The sequence below is a fragment of the Aotus nancymaae genome, unplaced genomic scaffold (genome assembly GCF_030222135.1).
Source record: "Aotus nancymaae isolate 86718 unplaced genomic scaffold, 86718_ANA_hifiasm-v0.15.2.pri h1tg000051l, whole genome shotgun sequence".
Taxonomy (NCBI): domain Eukaryota; kingdom Metazoa; phylum Chordata; class Mammalia; order Primates; family Aotidae; genus Aotus; species Aotus nancymaae.
Genome location: NW_026988465.1, coordinates 13,530,249 through 13,549,269, shown reverse-complemented (window position 1 = coordinate 13,549,269; position 19,021 = coordinate 13,530,249). Strand labels below are relative to the sequence as shown.

At 40.8% G+C, this 19,021-nt stretch overlaps 1 protein-coding gene across 5 annotated transcripts in view; it reads left to right on the top strand.

Moving 5' to 3' along the window:
• LOC105733862 (uncharacterized) overlaps positions 1 to 19,021 on the top strand; it is a 435,752-nt gene that overhangs the window by 90,694 nt on the left and 326,037 nt on the right. For all 5 annotated transcript variants that reach the window (XR_010337548.1, XR_010337547.1, XR_010337546.1 and 2 more), the window contains one exon: positions 15,189 to 15,314. The gene's annotated coding sequence lies outside the window, so the exon portion shown is untranslated. The remainder of the gene's footprint in view (positions 1 to 15,188; positions 15,315 to 19,021) is intronic.

The window sequence follows — 19,021 nt, the reverse complement described above, 5'->3', positions numbered from 1 at the left end:
CTGTGTGATTAACTCTTGTGTTGATATAAATATGCCTTTGGCTTACTAATGTTCAGTAAGAACTAATGACTCTTGGGAATGTTAATAACTCTGAGAGTCCCTTTCTAATCGGTTGTAAACAGGCTGTCATTACATGTTTGTTTGGAAGCTTAGAGATAACATTTATGAACTTTGTAACACATAGTAGTTGCTCAGTAAAGGTTAACTCTAGATACACATTGATTAGTTTCATTTTAGAAATAGAAACTTAGAGTTCAAAATTCCCATCTGCCGAGTTCCTAAGGCCCACTTTCTTAACAGAATCTTTTCTTATACCCTCTCCTGTGTAAAATGGTTCCTCTTTTGAAACTTTATAGTTCTTTTGTACTTCTCTTATTCTGTTACATTACTGCAAAAAAAAAAAAAGTGCCAATTGAGTATATGCTTTCCTCCCTGCTGGAGTGTAAACCTCCTAAGGGCATGTCCATAGCAGATACTTCTTACTACAAACTGCCTGGCAGAATTCCTTTCTAAAGAATCTACTCAGTGGCCGGGCATGGTGGCTCAGGCCTGTAATCCCAGCACTTTGGGAGGCTGAGGTGGGCGGATTGCCTGAGGTCAGGAGTTCAAGACCAGCCTGGCCAACATGGTGAAACCCTGTCTTTACTAAAAATACAAAAATTAGCTGGGCATGGTGTTGCTTGCCTGTAATCCCAGCTACTTGGGAGGCTGAGGCAGGAGAATCACTTGAACTCAGGAGACAGAGGTTGCCAGCCTGGGTGACAGAGTGAGACTCTGTCTCAAAAAAAAAAAAAAAAAAAAATCTACTCAGTAAGCCTGTTGGCAAACTGACCAACATTTGGACAATTATGGCATCATCTTATAATTTTTCAGATACTGTTTTTCTTTTTCTTTTCTCTTTTTTGAGACAGTCTCACTCTTTCACCAGGCTGGAGGGCAGTGGTGTGATCTTGGCTCGTTGCAACCTCTGTCTCCCAGGTTCAAGATTCTCCTGCCTCAGCCTCCTGAGTAGCTGGGACTATAGGCTAATTTTTCCATTTTTAGTAGAGACGGGGTTTCACCATGTTGGCCAGGATGGTCTCAATCTCTTGACCTCATGATCCACCCGCCTCAGCCTCCCAAAGTGCTGGGATTACAGGCGTGAACCACCAAGCCCAGCCCAGATACTGTTTTTCACTGGTTTAGAAATGTAAGACTTTGCAATGACTTTTATAAAAGCATATTTGAGATAGTTATTCACTAAGCTTTTTTATGTTAATGATGTCATGCTATCAAAAATTAGCTAGAGTCAATGGATTGTAATGAGGATGGTTTGTAATCTAGATTATATGTTCCACATGTAACATTGAAATGAAATATAAAATTGAGTTGTTGGCATGTGGTTGTGGTGAGCAGAAGCAGTTATTATACATTACTTGGTAAAATTCATATTCATATCTTGTCAGTTTACAGTGAGCCAGAGATTAAAAATAACATTTGTTTCTGTTTGAGTAACTGCTTTAAAAATATCGAAAATCATTTATTTTCTTTAGCCTGACTTCTAGTAGTGTTTTGAATATGTGGCCTTTCAAGCAGTAATGAAATGCATCAATGCGACTTGGCAATGTCTCACAGGACATGCTTCTAGGATCATTTTTAATGATTAAAAGTCAAATGGAGTTTCTAAAAAACTGACCCAAAATACCAATGAGCCAAGTAAATGCAGAAGGAAATCTGAGTAAAATCTTGGTTCTTGGTCCTTTGCATGTATCCTCCACATCTGTTTTCTCCAGATCTCTTTTTTCTTGCTTGTTGACAGCACAGAGGAAACTGGGATCGCAGAGAGTAATTTGCTGGCTTATTTTTTATATCCCCCTCCCTCTTCAGTGATAGTTTGGAGAGTATACTGCAGTCACCAGCGTTTTCAGTTTGGAAAATACAAGAATCAGATCTATATTTTCTAGAGCCAGCTTTTGTGGCATTCTGGAGAGGCGATTGGAGAACCATGAGAGTAGGCAGATATCTGGGTGAGAGGGCACGAGGGGTGAGTGACGGCAGAGCCAGGCTTGCTGAAGAGGCAGAAAGGGAAGGATTCACAGAGCATAACCAGGAGGTAGAATTGATTGGATTTGCTACCTGCTGACCTGTGGAATAAGGGGGATGGCAGAGGAGTTGATTCTCATGTTTCTAGGTTGGGCCACTTGGTGATGTTGGGGTACCAGGAAAGGCTTAGTGGACCCACAGAAGTGACAGAACCCAGGAGTCTCTCTCACCACCTACCCTGGCTTCTCTGCTTTGGCTTACCCTTTCTTGGTTGGGGGGTGGTCCGCTTTAGTGGGGTGGTTTGGGGTGTCAGGTGCTCAGGAGTGAGCACAGGGTGGTGTACAGACACCTCCAGTGTGAATGTGGAGGGAGGCAAAAGGAGTTAGTCTGAGCTGACTAATTTCATATATTTTGCTGACTGCTGAGTTCCATTAGGACAAGTACCTAATGCATGCAGGGCTTAAAACCAAGATGACGGGTTGATAGATACAGCAAACCAACATGACACGTATACCTGTGTAACAAACCTGCACGTTCTGCACATGTATCCCAGAACTTAAAGTTAAAAAATAAAGATTGCTCAGTTCAGACTTCTGAGAGCAATGGGAGCAGTTTGCTGTTCACCAAATAGGGGCATCAGTTCTTTACTGATTAATAGCAGTGATTCAGAAAACTACCTTTTGTAGTAGAGCATACCAAGGGGGGTCTACAGGATGGAAAAAGAGAACAGTGCTTTGTAAACTATAATTAAGTGTTGCCATAAGTAAATATTTAAACTACACTAAAATGGCAACATCAGGAAATATGACTAAGGAGTCAGTGTACGCCACGCCCTTTCCCCCACCTTTGTGGTTGTTGAAAATTTCCACCAAGAGTGATGTATGCAAAAAAGGGTAAGATCAGAGTGTTAGGTTTCAGAGGAAGGCAAAAAGTTGCGTGATTCTGTAAATGGAGCTTACAAATGGAAAGTCTATCACAGTCATTAGTATGAACATTAGAGCGATTCTCCCTTCTTAACTTCTGCTCAGAGGTTTGATGTGGTAAAGAAACAGTCTGCTCTTAGCCGTGTTTCTTGAAAATACGTGTCTTCAATTACTCTGTTTTCTGAGAGAAAGGAAGGTTTTGGAGGAGAATGAAATGCCTCATGAGTTTGACATAGTATGGGAGGATTGTTGTTATTGCTTGATGTACATTGTCTCATTTTATACAAAGTGTACAGCACAGTTTCTCAAAGAACAATTATGATGCCAAGAAAATGGGGTGGATTCTGGGCTTCTGTATCCTGTAGTCTGTCATCCAAATAATAATATTCATTACAAAGATCCTTACCCAGGAGGCCAAGGTGGGAGGATTTCTTGAGGACAGGAGTTTGAGGCCAGACTGGGCAACATAGTGAGATACCTATCTCTAAATAAAATAAAATAAAATTTTAAAAAAGCTCCATACCGGTTTGTGGCATTCATACTGAAAACAGAGATATGTGAAAAATTTGCACAGGGCATGGAACTGGAGGTAATGGATGTCATTAAGAACGGTGGAGCATTTTTTGCCAAGAGTTAGTGTACGATCCTACTTTATTCTATTTCAGTTGCAGTAGGACAGACCTAATTCTCTTCCCTGAGAATGTCACAAATAAACTAACATGGAGCTTCTCAGTGAACACCCCTGATTGTACTCTAGAGACTCCGATTCTCTTTAATAATATCTAAAGCTTCTGGTTAAATTACAAGGCTCATAGACTTGACTCTCAAGACCTAAAGGCAAGATGTTTAAAAATAAAATCAACATTAAAAACATGCCTGCGTTCTGTAGTCCTCACCCAATTAGAGAAAAATGAGAGCAAGCATGATATTTGGTATCTGGCACTGCGTGCACTGCCTTGAGAGATTTCTCTAAAAGGTCTTAAGAACACCTGCCATGTATTAATAGTTGCAAAAGCCCTGACTCACACAAATGTGGCAACATTAGAGGGAGTCAGAGAGCACACAGGTAAGCCCACCTTGATGGGAGCCCTTTCACTTTGGGGAAAGAGTGAGCTGCAGTGGTTAGGCAAAGACAAATGTCTTGAGCCAGGCATTGAAAAATAACTAAGAATAATCTAGAAAGTATTCAGTATGTTTTTAACGATTTTGGGCTAGCAGAAGGAAAGCCATTTGAGGTGAGAAATAAGAAGCAAAGGGGACAGAGGTGAATGGTGAATCAACTGACTCAAGGAAGCTAAGGGTTTAGAAAGCACTTAAAGAGGATAACGCTGTGTAGCTCCTTGCCTTTCTGTGGTGCCTTAGAGATGACTGGCATTTTGGCTGACCTTGTTTCATAAATGTGCTTTCAGAGGAATAAACAGGGGATTCGGGTTGGGCTGAGGATACCTTGAATTTACAGACCATCATTTTGTTTATAGAACATCAGTGATCCATCCTCCTGTCCCTGTAAGAATCAAAAGATTGGGGCTGGGCGCAGTGGCTCACGCCTGTAATCCCAGCACTTTGGGAAGCCGAGGTGGGCAGACCACAAGGTCGGCAGTTCGAGATCAGCCTGACCAACATCATGGTGAAACTCCGTCTCTGGGAAAAAAAAAAAAAAAAAGAATCAAAAGATTTAACCTCACAGCATCCAGCTTGTGTGGCTTTTGAGTGAGATTCCTCTTTCCATGCGATAACCAGTCTGCTTTGGAGAGGCAAAAGAATCTCACCAATACCTACATGTATTAGGGTGGGCTCTGAGCCAATTCATCAAGCCAACTCCTCACTTTGAAACAAGTGAAGAGGATGTTTCATGATTGTGGAATACCTGCCAGAGGAAGGGTCTACCGAAGTTCAGTCAAGTATTAATTGGAAAGGAGGCAGCAGACTGAGGAGGTAGAGAATCTTTGCTCTCAGACAACCGGAGGTTGGAGTCCTGAATCTGTCACTTATGAGTACATTATGGAGCTCCGTCACCTCCATGTCTTTATTTATTAGAAGAAGGATAATAAAAGTGTCCACTGCCTAGGATGGTTCCAAGGCTTAGAGGAGATAATGAAACTCAGGCCTTAACATGCGAATATTAGCCATTACCATTGCATGTGTACATTACTACCCAAAGATAACCGGTGTTGTTGAGTAGCTCTTTGCCTGCTTCCTTACTAAATAGATAATGATTTATAATTTACCTAGTTACCTCATAAATTGATTTCCTGAAAAAGGGCTTTCTGAATCTCTTTCAGTGTACTTTAAAAGTTTATTCCTTTAGTTAAAAGAAATTGTAACCAGATTCTTAAAGCCTAGATTGGAAGAAAGTGTTTGCTAAAGAAAAGTCATGGCCGGGCACAGTGGCCTGTAATTCCAGCACTTTGGGAGGCCGAGGTGGTCAGATCATGAGTTCAGGAGATCGAGACCATCCTGACCAACGTGGTGAAACCTCGTCTCTACTAAAAATACAAAAATTAGCCGGGAGTGGTGGCGCACACCTGTAGTCTCAGCTACTCGAAAGTCTGAGACAGGAGAATCGCTTGAACTGGGGAGGCGGAGGTTGCAGTCAGCCGATTGCGCCAGTACACTCCAGCCTGGGTGACAGAGCGAGACTCTTGTCTTAAACAAACAAACAAACAAACAAAAAAACCCACTAAAATTAGCTGAGCATGGTAGCGTGTGCCTGTGATACCAGCTACTTGGGAGGCTGACTCAGGAGAATCGCTTTAACCAGGAAGTCAGAGGTTGCAGTGAGCCAAGATTGGGCCCCTGCACTCCAGCCTGGTGACAGAGCGAGACTCTGTCTCAAAAAAAAAACAAAAAAACAAAAACAACAACAAAAAAAGAAAAGTCATGTATATATCCAGAAGCAAAAAGTCAGTATATTGAAGAGGGATGTACACTCCCATGTTTGTTGCAGCTGTTCATTATAGCCAAGATATGGAATCAACCTAAGTCTCCATCAATGGAGGAATGGATTAAGAAAATACGGTACATATACACAATGGAATATTATTTAGCCATAAAAAAGAATGAAATTCTATCATTTGCATCAACATGGCTGGAACTGGAAGACATTATGTTAAGTGAAATAAACCAGGCATAGAAAGACAAATATCACATACTCTCACTCATATGAGGGCAAACATGATGTTATGGAGACAGAGAGTAGAAGGTTAGTAGAGGATGGAAAGGGTAGTGGGGAGGGAGAAATAAAGAGAGGTTAGTTAGTGGCTATAAAAATAGACGCTGGGCACGATGGCTCACGCCTGTAATCCCAGCACTTTGGGAGGCCAAGGCGGGCGGATCACAAGGTCAAGAGATCGAGACCATCCTGGCCAACATGGTGAAACCCTGTCTCTACTAAAAATACAAAAAAAAAAAAAAATTAGCTGGGCATGGTGGTGCATGCCTGTAGTCCCAGCTACTGGGGAGGCTGAGGCAGGAGAATTGCTTGAAACTGGAAAATGGAAGTTGCAGTGAGCCAGAATCGTGCCACTGCGCTCCAGCCTGGCAATAGAGTAAGACTCTGTCTAAAAAAATAAAAAATTGGCCGGGCGCGGTGGCTCAAGCCTGTAATCCCAGCACTTTGGGAGGCCGAGGCGGGTGGATCACGAGGTCAATAGATCGAGACCATCCTGGTCAACATGGTGAAACCCCGTCTCTACTAATACAAAAAATTAGCTGGGCACGGTGGCGCGTGCCTGTAATCCCAGCTACTCAGGAAGCTGAGGCAGGAGAATTGCCTGAACCCAGGAGGCGGAGATTGCGGTGAGCCGAGATCGCGCCATTGCGCTCCAGCCTGGGTATCAAGAGTGAAACTCCGTCTCAAAAACAAACAAACAAAAAAAATAAATAAAAAAAATAAAAAAATAAAAAAATAAAAAAATAAAAAATTATATATATATATATATATATATATATAGAGAGAGAGAGAGAGAGAGAGAGACAGAGAGACAGAGAGACAGAGAGAGTAGGAATAAGAGCTAGTGTTCGGTAGCACAATAGGGCAACAATAGTTAATAATTTATTATGTATTTCAAAATAACTAGAAGAATGAATTTGGAATGTTTCCAACAAAAAGAAATGAAGTGATGGATATCCCAAATACCCTGCTTTGACCAATTACACATTGTATACTTGTATCAAAATATCACATGTACCAAATAAATATACACAAGTGTCATGTACCCATAAAAATGAAACAAATAATGCATACTTGTCACAGATTCTTGCCTGGTAGAATCTCAGTAAATCCATTTTTCCACCCGCAGATATCCCTCATGGTTTATCTCATGTTCTTGGCCACATGGGTTGACCGTCTTTGTTAGATTGTACTCAGTGATCCCCAAGAGGACAAATGGTGAGAATGATGGAAATTGATGGCTGGAAGGAAACCCAGAGTTCCACGCTTTTACTTCCAGGAGGGGTCTGGGAGTCCAGAATGTCTGCATAGTCAGAAGTTCTTACTCTGGGAATCTCCAAGACCTTTTCTGGAGGGAAAACTGTAAGATCAAAATTATTTTTATAATAATACTAAGACATGATGCACCTATTCCATTCCCATTCTCTTACATGCGTGTAGCAGAGTTTTTCAGAGGCTGTATGATATGTGATATTGTGTAATGAAATGTGCCAACTTTTGGAAGATTTGCATAATTCACTGAACTAATGTGATTTTCCAAATGACCAGTGTATGATGTTACAAAGTCATGCCGAGCTAAAGATGCATCCAAAGTTCAAGATAGACTAATGAATTCTAACATAAAAGAATACAAAGAGTTCATTTATATGTTTCAGATTCCATGGTGCTGCTCTCCTTTAAGAAATTACCAGTTGTTGAGTTCTGGTATAATATAAAGAAGAATATCCACAATTGCTGAAACTATTGGCCAGATTTTTTCCGCACATTTCAACCAAACAACATATCACAGAAAATTGAATTCAGAGGCACAAAAGAGAATTTAACCATTTTTTATTAAGCCAGGCATTAAAGAGATTTGCTAAAGTCTAAATTGATGTCACTCTTCTCACTTTTTCATTCTGAAAAATATAATTGTTTTTTCAGAAAGATGCTATTTCATGTAATATGCAGTGGGTATGTTAGTATGTATATTAAGTGAAAATATTTTACATTTTCTCAATTTTATTTTCTAATATGGTACAATAATTGTTAAATATGATCCACCTAATTAAAAGCTCCTTGGGGTCTTCAATACATTTTAGGAGCGTAGAGGAAACTTTATACTCCTAAAATTTATTGAGAACCCCAAGGAGCTTTTAAGTGTGAGGACCAAAAGTGTGAGGACCGCTGGCCTAGTGTATTGTTGACAAGGGTGTAGTCTGTTCAGTATCTAGACTCTGTGTCCACTGGCGGCACCTTTCTTCTGGAAAAAGTGTTGTGTGGGCAAATACAATTTCAGCCAAAATGGTGCTTTCTCCCCCTTAGAGATTTGCAATATACATGAACATATCAAAGTCCCTCAAAAGTCTTTCCCAAATTTATCCCAACCTTTGAAAAACAAATCATCCCAACCTTTTTTAAATCCTCCTTTTATTTACGGCACAACGTAATGTTGCACAGTGGAGGGAATATGACATCCTATGGAATGTACCGGCTGGCGTTTGATATGGGCCACCCTCTCCCCATTACAAAAAAAAAATTAAAAGCAAGACTTATCAGGCCTTTTCCTTCAAATTCATACTTTATTTAGAGGGAGGCCTATGAAATTTACTTGCTCATCTGATTGACTTTCTGAAAAAAGCACACTCTTCATTCATTGTATTATGCCATCTTGCTTATACTCTTTGAAGCTGTTTCTACTTAGGTTTCCAAACGCATATGTTTTTTAAAGCTCTGTTTTAGGCATTTTTGTGTGTTAATTAGTAGCATCTGCTCCATGTATCATAAGACAAAGTAATTTCATTCCCACAAAATTGTCCAAATTGCAGGTTAAGTGGTAGCAGCCTAGCTGTTGAGCTGTTACTACTCATTGTTATTTTTAAATGGCAAAAAATACCTTCGGTGATGCATCACATGCCTTTAATAAAACACAGTCACTTTGGGTAACAGAAAGATTTAGAAATGGCAGTGGGTTTTGTTTTATTTCTTTTTATGATTCTCTCTTTCCAGTTCTTCAGTTTCCACTGTTTGTGGGTACAGTCCTAAGAGTCAGACCAAAATAAAGAATATTCCATCAAAACATGTTCCTGGATCAAAACATGTTCCTGGCCATACGTGATGGCTCACACCTGTAATCCCAGCTACTTGGGAGGCTGAGCTGGGAGGATTGCTTGAGTTGAAGAGTTCAGGACTGCAGTGAGCTATGATCACACCACTGCACTCCAGCCTAAGTGACAGAGCAAGACCCTGTCTCTAAATAAATAAATAAATAAAAATAAAATGTGAAAAACATGTTTCTGGCTGCTGCATAATGAGCATCATCTTCCTAAGAAGTGAGATTGATACTCACACCATCCAGCACCAGTTTCTTTGTGGCACAGTGCCATTCTGAATTTACATTGAGGTAGGAATGCAGAGAGAATTTCTTTCTCCTATATTTCACATGTCTATGTCACAGAAAGAATAGAAACATCTTAATTTGTTATAATAATTATAGGGACAATAGTCCTTGTATTTTATATAATTCAAAAGCTCTTTTTAAAAAATTTTTTGGTCTTGCCAGTTCCTACTGAAACACTTCTTATTGTTTGAATCTGTAGTGACTTTCTATTGCCGATTGAAAATTGATTTTTGCCCATTATTAAAAAAAAATCCGGCTGGGCGCAGTGGATCATGCCTGTAGTCCCAGCACTTTGGGAGGCTGAGGCGAGTGGATTACCTGAGGTCAGGAGTTTGAGACCAACCTGGCCAACATGGTGAAACCCTGTCTCCACTAAAGATATAAAAATTATCCAGGCGTGGTGGCAGGGGCCTATGATCCCAGCTGCTCAGGAGGCTGAGGCAAGAGAATTGCTTGAATCTGGGAGGTGGAGGTTTCAGTGAGCCCACATACTGCCATTGTACTCCAGCCAGGGCAACAAGAGTGAAACTAAAATCCAAACAGAAATTATTGTGGCTGTCTTATTCAGTATCTTGTTCTTTTCCTCATCACTGAGTAGTTTCAGGGAGAACTCTTTGCAAATGCAAAAAGACACTCAGTTTATAGGAATATATATTATAGCATTGGCAAATGGTGCTAGAAATTCTCTAATAGTTAAATGACTATTAACTATTAACAGATTAACCAGACTGAAATGGAAGAACCATACTGAGGTTGCTCTTCAAACAGCAAGAGCCTACCTTTCTGTCTTCTTTGATGAGTAAATATAGTTTATGATATACTTGAGGTATCAAAGATGCAAGAATTGTAGAGCTATGTGGCAGGTTAAGAAGTTTGCTCAGTGGCTGGGTGCGGTGACCCATGCCTATAATCCTAGCATTTTGTGAGGCTGAGGCGGGTGGATCACCTGAGGTCAGGAATTCGAGACCAGCCTGGCCAACATGGTGAAACGCTGAATCTACTAAAAAGAAAAAAAGTTAGCCAGGTGTGGTGGTGTACACCTTTAATCCCAGCTACTCGGGAGGCTGAGGTAGTAGAATTGCTTGAACCTGGGAAACAGAGGTTGCAGTGAGCTGAGACCACGCCCTTGCACTCCAGCCTGGTCAACAAGAACAAAATTCTGTCTCAAAAAACAAACAAAGAGAAGTCTGATGAAGATGCAGATGGTTCATTGCTTGTGGAAATTACCTGATTTTAGCACTTTCTGCAGTAGAAAGTCAAATTTCAGGCATGCACACCTAAAGTAGAAAAAATGGTTCTTAGAGGGGTGGTGTGATGCCAGGATTAAGAACCTGCTTTCTGGAGTCAGATGGACTGAGTTTGAGTCCCACCTCTACCACGTATGTGTAGTGCTGAACAGGTGATTTAACTTTGTTGGGGCTCAGTTTCTCCAACTGTAAAAAGTCACGTAAATTTCCTAGAAGAGTGTTTCATACATTGTAACTATATTAGTTATCTATTGATGTGTAACAAATTAATCCAGATCTTAGTGGCTTGAAACAAAAAATACTTACTATCTCTCAGTTTTTCTGAATGTACATCATAGCTGGGTGTCTCTAGCTCCAGGCCTTTCATGAGGTTGTAGTCAAGCTGTTAACCTGGACTGAAGTCTCATCTGAAGGATGGGTGGGGACAGTGGCGATCTGCTTCCAAACCCACTGACATAGATGCTAGCAGGCCTCAGTTATATGCCATGTGGGCCCTTCCACAGGACTGCCTCACAGCCTGGCAGTCAGCCTCCCCCAGGTGAGTAATCCAGGAGAGGATGCAAGATCCCAAGCTGGAAGCCCCTGTCTTCTTGTAACCCAGTCTTGGAAATGCTATCCTATTACCTTAGCCACAGTCTGTTTGCTAGAAGTGAGTTACCAAATGCAGTCCACACTCAAGTTAAGAAGGCTTTACAAGGGCATGAATTCCAAGAGGTGAGATCACTGGAAACCATCCTGTAGGCCGCTTCTAACAAACAGTAACTTGCGCTTTCATTTATATCTCCTTATGGTCTATTCCTGACAGTCAGACTGAATGATCCCTTAAAACGTGAGGTAGATCATGATACTATGCATTAAAAATTATCTCCAGTCTTCCCATTTTACTTAAAAGTCAACATCTTTACAATAGCCTGCAAGGCCTTTCATGCTTATAAAATTATTTTTCTGTATATGTGAAATAATATATATGTATAATAAATGCCACATATGTATAGCTGTATAAACACATGTTTATGTTTAGTTATATATCTAGAATTAGTTTTCTGTATGGTGTAAGATAGAGATCTATCTCTTTCCAAATGAAGAACCAGGTTTTCCAGCACTATTTATTGATTAAAATACCTTTTTTCTGGCCAGGTTCAGTGGCTCACACCCATAATCCCAGCACTTTCGGAGACTGAGGTGGGTGGATCACAAGGTCAGGAGTTCAAGAGCAGCCTGGCCAACATGGTGAAACCCTGTCTGTACTAAAAATACAAAACTTAGCCAGGTGTGGTGGCGGGCATCTGTAATCCTGGCTACTTGGGAGGCTGAGGCAGGACAGTTGCTGGAAATTGGAAGGCAGAGGTTGCAGTGAACCAAGATCGTGCCATTGTACTCCAGCTTGGGCAAAAGAGCAAGACTCTGCCTCAGAAAAAACAACAAACAAAAAACCTTTTTTCCCCTGAGTTGATATTCTACTGAGAACCTGTTCGTCTCTTCCTATGCAATCTGTGTCTAATTGCTGCATTTCTGAGTAAAGATATACCTAGGAGGTCTAGTAGATCATGTAAGATACAGTTGTGTTATGATTTTACTGGATTTGAAACATTCGAATGCATGTAAAAACAAATTATAATTGAGAATTATGGAGAACACTTAATAAGTTCCTTTATTTGATAAATTAGGAACTAATTTTACTTAAAAGGCTGTGACTTACATTTAAAAGTCCAGTTAGCTACAACACTAAGAGTAAAAAATAAATTTCATAACTCCTAGGTCACTGTTTCTAGCTTGTTGATATCCCATACTGTGCTGCTGCTGTTGCTACTGCTTATAACTGTTCAGAAAATTATCACCAAAATGCCTGTAAAATTGGAAAACCCTCTGGAGTGAGATCCTTTTGTGTGTGTGTGTGTGTGTGTGTGTGTGTGTGTGTGTGTGTGTGTAGAGAGAGAGAGAGAGAAAGAGAGAGAGAGAGAGAGAGAAAGAGAGAGAGAAAGAGAGAGGGAGAGCCAACTTTCACATATGCAGGCACATCTGTGAATGCCCTGAGCCCCGGGCTTTCTTTTCTGCTGTTTGGACTTTTGGGCTTATCTTTGCTTATGATAACTTCAAATAGTAAACAAGAAGGGATAGGCGACAGAGATGAAACCCAAGCAGTTTGTTTTGTTGATTCTTATTAACAGTATTGATAAAGAGTTTGCTGAAAGAGAGAAGCATATTGAAATTATTGCTTAAAAAGAGGTGTGTAGAATTTTCAGTGATTTCCTTTTGATAAAAGTTGCCTCATAGCTGTTGTAATCTCTGTAAATGAGGGTCAGCTGTAAATCACAATGAATCACTCCCAATTCCTTCACATCTACAGATATAAGAATGGAAAATACTGTCATGTAGATGAGTCCTTATTTCTTTTTCTTCTCTATGACTAGTATAACCTTACTTTTCTGGACACCTGGCTTTGGCATCTGGTGAAGGGTGTTAAAGTAACAAATGGGGCCATTCTGCCTGTCCCAGATCGATTTTGCTGCAAGACAGTTGAAAATAATATAATCCAGAAATGAATTTATTTTCGTGTGGCAAAAACAAAACAGAAAAAGAGAGCGTACTCTGAGGCAGTGTTATGTTACTGGCAAAATTTTCAAACTAAAACCATATTACCTTTTATTAAATGAGTTTGTGTCCATTAAGCATCAGTGAGCATGAGTGCTTGAACCCAGAATCCAGTTGAAGTATATATTAACTTTCTGTATTACTTTAAAAAGAGGTATGTCAACCTCCCTGGGTCAGCAGGTTCCTTTGCAGAAGACATTGAAACTAAATGTCAAGGACCTCTTTCAATTCTAGAATACCTCAAGATAGAAATTGGTAACAAATAAGAGAAATGCAGCAAGACATTTTTAGTTAAAAAAAAAAGATTGATATAAGCCAGTAAGTTGCAGTGGGCTTGTTAAAAAACCTCCTCTCTCCAAATTCTGTTTTTACCAAGCCAGTAAACTAAAGACGGTTTGTCATGCTTTGAACTTCCTGGCTTATGTTGATTTTTATCAATCTGTTACTGTTACACATTTGAGTGGGAGCTAAGTTACAGAAAACTAATACAATCCTTAAAACCCCACTTTCTGTGGGTATTGATAGCATCAAGAAAGTAAAAAAGACTTTGCCATTTTCAGGCAGTCGTTTCTTTCAGCTAGACGGAAAATTGAATGGCATTAACTCCCTTGTTTTTTAAACATTAACCAAGAGACACTTTCTCCTCCTCCTCAAAAGTTTTTAGTGTTCGCAGGAATTTAACCACAGATAGACACAACTCTTCAAATGTCCCTAAAAAAAGGTTGACTGTTCCATAAAGTAATAGCTACAAAAGGCTTTCAAAGAATTATTCACACAGTAAGCTTCTGAGACATATGAGTATATCCTGTTTCTTACAACTTGGTCACTTGATGCAATTTTTGATGATCATCCTGGGACCTTCGGAGATTTATACAGTTTAGAGTTATAAGTATGATGTGGCCGCCATACTCAGGGAACTGGATGACAGTCTGCCGATGGGTTTTCAACATAGATGAGGATGAGCTCATAAAAGGCTAAAAAAGGAGGCAGACATCTTTGGAAGACTGTTTCTAGGCTCTCAAATCGCCATTGTTAAAAAACAAACAGTGGGGTGGATTTGACTAAGCATCAGAAGATGCTTAAACAACAGCCTGTGACAAGTGAGTGTTAAAAGCTCACAAGGCAGAAAAGAACTTTTCAGAGTGACCTTGTCACAAGAGGTTCTAATGTGTGTAGGCTTTATCAGCTGCTCCGAGTGGGGGTAAAGAGGCATGCATATTTTAAACATTTCATTTCATATTCAGCGTGTAAAGTAACTACTGCTTTTCAACTTGTGCGGAGAAAGTATTTATCAATTTATCAAGAAACATACAAGGGAAACCCACCCCATTACCTACTTAAACAGCAAAATGGAAAATTTTCTCTCTCTCACGCTTTATCTTTTTTGTTCCATCCTAATAGCTCTTTATTTAAAAAGTATTAACATCGGTTAATCAGTCTGAGTCTTTCATTTGAAACTGACTTTCTTCACTTTCTGCCCTTGATACTGCACATCAGTCTTTAATCACTTAAATGGAATGAGTTTTTCTTTATTCCCATCTTCCAATCGATAAACTTGAAATTTTGCAAGCACATTCCCACTGGCGTATATCCTGATTTTCAAGACCTGCTGCCTCCCCCAGTGTTGTGCTTGTTTTTTCTTTCTTTTTTTCCTTCCCACACCCCACCTCCAGTATTTGAGGGTACCTTATGCAGATAAGAAGTGAGATAGCTTCATCCTGATAATTAACATGCTTGTTTGAGGTTATGAAATGTACATTTGAGAAAGGCCAGGGATTTCCCCCTGAATATCCACTAGCTGCTTGAAGTGGCATTTTCATTCTGACTTGGTGTCTTGTTTTGTTTCACTGCAGCATCCCAGAGCATAGTGAAAGAGTCTATGTTGAAGCCTCAAACGTAGTGCTGTTGCAGACCAGAAACAAGAGAGAAAGAGTGGATTTCAGCCTACGTGGATGGTCTTGAAACACAAATAGTTTTTGGTAAGTCATCCAAAGGACTTGACATCTTTCAGCTTTAAATATCATTAGGCATCGCTTCATTGGTGTACCAGGACTTCTTCAGGTGCATTGCTGTTTCTCTACATCCCAAAGAACAGGACATTTGAGAAAACGTTGTCCTAGTGACAGAGCACCGACAGAGGAACCACATTTACTTAGTGTGTTTGTTTCTGAAACTTGCAGAATAGTATGATCTGAATAGAATGCATTTGCGGTTAGAAAAAAGAACAAAAGCAAAAACGAAACAAATCCAAACAACTAAACACACAAACAGCAAACAAACTACATCTTCCAGATACTCCGCTGTAGCTGAAAGCATAAGGGATTAATCACGAGAGGAAGTAGATTCGATTTATTTGGTAAGGTTTTTGTCTCTGATCACGTACGGTCATGTGACACATAATGAAGTTTCAGTCAATGACAGATCACGCATATTACAGTGATCTTATAAGATTATCATACTGCATTTTTGTTGTATGTTTACTATGTGTAGATGTGTTTAGAGGCACAGATACCTGCCATATGTTACAGTTGCCTGTGGTATTCACTGCTTTAGCATGCTGTCCAGGTCTGTAGCCTAGGAGCAATCAGCTATACCATATAGCTGAGGCGTGTACCATCCAGGCCTGTGTAAGTACTTGTGATGTTGCACAGTGACAAAGTCACCTAATGATGCATTTCTCAGAGCATATAACTGTGACTATTGTGATGGGCAGGGTGAGCAGTGATGAGGGTTTCCAAGTCCTGTTCAGCAAACATTTACTGAGTAACCTTTAACTATACATGGGCCCTTGAATGACAGTCTTAATCTGGGGGTTGGATTCAAAACACTCTAAACTATAAATAAACGATAAAAACATATCCAGACCATACATCAGAATAATGTGGACTTCCAAGGCTGTTTTATCAGTCCCGTTCGTGGTATTACCTGGAAGCAGAATCCTCAAATTGAAGCCCGGGTCTGCCCCACCTGTCTTGATCAACTTGGAGAACTTACTCATCATCTTGGAATGACTTGCCTTTAAAAATGTATGTGCCTAAATGATCTCCAAGGTCTCTTGTAGATTTATAATTCAGTTCCCTCTAATGCAATTAATTAAATAATTATCTACTTCAGTTTTTGCTGAACAGAATTTCTCTGTGACCTGGGCAGGTCATTTGCAGAGGGGCTCATTGTCTCAGCAAGCGTGGAGGAAAGGAGCCAGGTCCCCAGGGGTCCCTTCTGGCCCCATTTGCCCATTTGACAGCCAGCCCTTTGGTCAAACAGGACTTTCGGCATCTGAAGTAAATAATTTTTTTTTTTGAGATGAAGTCTCACTCTGTCACCAGGCTGGAGTGCAGTGATGTGATCTTGGCTCAATGCAACCTCTGCCTCCCGGGTTCAAGTGATTCTTCTGCCTCAGCCTCCCAAGTGGCTGGGACTATAGGCATGGGCCACCACGCCCTAATTTTTGTTTTTTATTTTTTGTTTTTTTTTGAGATGGAGTCTTGCTCTGTCACTAGGCTAGAGTTCAGGGGCGCGATCTCGGCTTACTGCAACCTCTGCTTCCTGGATTAAAGGGATTCTCTCGCCTCGGCCTCCCAAGTAGCTGGGACTATAGGCGTGCACCACCACGCCCAGCTCATTTCAGTATTTTTAGTAGAGACGGGGTTTCACCGTGTTGGCCAGGCTGGTCTCGATCTCAATCGTTCTCCGCTTGCCTCAGCCTCCCAGAGTTCTGGAATTATAGGTGTGTGCCATTTTGCACCTGGCCAATTTTTGTATTTTTAATAGAGATGGGATTTCACCGTGTTGGCCAGGATGGTCTCAATCTCCTGACCTTGTGATCCACCCCCCTCAGCCTCCCAAAATGCTGGGATTACAGGTGTGAGCCACCACATCTGGCCTGCAGTAAAAAATTTATTCCCTTGCAACATTTTAAAAAATGTGGCACAGTGCTTTATAAACATTATATTCATTTTTACTTATTTGATTTTTATTGTTATTTATTTTTTTGAAACAGGGTCTCTCTCTCTTTGTTGCCCAGGCTGGAGTGCAGTGGTGCAACCACAGCTTGTACTGGGACTACAGGAGACTGGGTCTGTCCTGGCTCTCATTCATAAAGTCTTCGCTGAATTTCTAGTACTTCGCTGACTGGTCTCTCTTTATGAACTTCTGTCTCATTTAGGGCCTGCAATCATATAAAATGCACTGCTATGCATTGCTCTGTGAGTGTTTGCCATCACCCCAACAGGTACGCACAGAGCTTCAGGGCAGGAATCAGATCATCACAGACCAGTAGCTGAGACTACAGGCATGCGCTACCATGCCTGGCTGATTTTTAAATTTTTGTAGCGACGAGGTCTCGCTATGTTATCCGGACTGGTCTGGAACTCCTGGGCTTTAGCAATCATCTTGCCTTGGCCTCACAAAGTGCTGGGATTACAGGCATGCACCACTGTGCCCGACCTGAATATTAGATCCAAATAAGCGAGATAGGCTTCTTTTGAATTACTGTTCTTTGTTTTTCTTTAGGGGATCTGACCTTTTCCTCGTCTGTGCTTGCCATCATTGTGTTACTGGTTACCTGCCAGCCAGTTAACCCTGTGAATCCCCCACACTTTGTTTTACATTGAACAGCAGTTAGTATTGTTCTTTCTTACTAAACATCCCCTTTCTAAAGCAGAGCTTCAGAAATGATGCTCAGATATCAGCTGGCTTTCTGCCTTCGAGTGGTGCACTATTGGGGTTTCATGACAGCATTTTTTCTGTTACAAATACTAAATTATGAAGTGCAGGAAACCACATGAATGTGGTAGAAAACAAATGCGAGCATAATGTCACCTGGAAGTGCCAGTTGAGTGATTCTCCTGGTGACAGTATCCTCCCTGTAATCAACATAGGAAGCCTCTTTACCTGTTTGCTGGTGGTCTTCTATCCTGTATCCTCATCTCCGTGTATGTCATATGCCATGGGCACGTGTCACGCTGAATCAGGAGGTTTGATTAAGACAATTGCTTGGGACAGTCTCTATCAAAGTTCTGCCTGACTGCACGTCCTGGCTGTCATCACAAAGTCTTCCCTGAATCCTTAGGACTTCACTGCCTAGTCTCTGTTTATGAACTTCTCTCACATTTAGGGCCTTACAGAAGGCGTCTTACAGAATGTATGCTGTGCATTACTCTGTGAGTGTTTGCCATCAGCACGATTACACATGGGTCGCACATGGCTTCAGGGCAGGAATCAAATCACAGACCAGTGTTTCCCAAGGGTGCTCTAATCCCAGCACCCCCTGCTTTCAGATCACCTGGATGTGTTTATTCAAGTTACTGACTGAGAACACCAGGCTTATGAATCAGAAGTTCTGGGGATAGAGAACCCAGGAAAAGTTAACTTTTGCACACTGAAGTTTGATAATAATATTCTGAAACTAATTGTGCATCCTCCTCTTTGCCTCCTCTCCCACAGAAGAGGGTCCAGGTCTGAGCCTATGGTAGGTGTCCAGGAAATATTTGCTTGTTGATCTAAGCAACATCATGCCATGAGGGTTGCATTCCGTCGTCAATTGCCCAGCCTTTTCAGGATGTGAGTTCAGCATATTCTCTGAACTTTTAGAGACCCACTTTCTTCTGAATACGTAAAGTGTTCCCTGGGGCAGAGGCTCTTTTGGAAATCTTTTGTTGTCTCTTTATCTTTAACCACTGACTCT